Source organism: Arachis ipaensis, chromosome B01, assembly GCF_000816755.2.
Source record: "Arachis ipaensis cultivar K30076 chromosome B01, Araip1.1, whole genome shotgun sequence".
Taxonomy (NCBI): domain Eukaryota; kingdom Viridiplantae; phylum Streptophyta; class Magnoliopsida; order Fabales; family Fabaceae; genus Arachis; species Arachis ipaensis.
In genome coordinates this window covers 20508059-20508925 of record NC_029785.2, presented here as the reverse complement: position 1 = coordinate 20508925, position 867 = coordinate 20508059, and positions in this window count along the sequence as shown.

Below are 867 nucleotides of genomic sequence, written 5' to 3'. Positions count from 1 at the left end.
GGAGGTTCAACTTCCCAAGTATCAATGCTAAATAATTTGGCATTTAGCTTCATGATTGCACCAAGAAACTTGGCAGTTTGCTCTTCAGTAACATCCTCATTCTCTTCTGAAGAGGAATACTCATCAGAGCTCATGAAGGGTATAAGGAGGTTCAATGGAATCTCTAGGGTCTCTAGATGAGCCTCAGAGTCCTTTGGTTCCCTAGAGGGAAGCTCCTTATTGATCACTAGACGTCCCAGGAGGTCCTCCTCCTTGGGATTCACGTCCTCTCCTCTCCTCAGAGGTTCGGCCATGGCGCTTATGTCAATGGCCTTGCACTCTCCTTTTGGGTTCTCTTCTGTATTGCTTGGGAGAGTACTAGGAGGGATTTCAGTGATCCTTTTACTCAGCTGGCCCACTTGTGCTTCCAGATTTCTAATGGAAGACCTTGTTTCATTCATGAAGCTTACAGTGGTCTTAGATAGATCAGAGACTAGATTTGCTAAATTAGAAGCATTTTGTTTAGAGTTCTCTGTCTGTTGCTGAGTTGATGATGGAAAAGGTTTGCTATTGCTAAACCTGTTTCTTCCACCATTATTAAAGCCTTGTTGGGGCTTTTGATCATGTTTCATTCATGAAGCTTACAGTGGTCTTAGATAGATCAGAGACTAGATTTGCTAAATTAGAAGCATTTTGTTTAGAGTTCTCTGTCTGTTGCTGAGTTGATGATGGAAAAGGTTTGCTATTGCTAAACCTGTTTCTTCCACCATTATTAAAGCCTTGTTGGGGCTTTTGATCATTCCATGAGAAATTTGGGTGATTTCTCCATGTTGAGTTATAGGTGTTTCCATAAGGTTCACCTAAGTAATTTACCTCTGCTATTGCAGG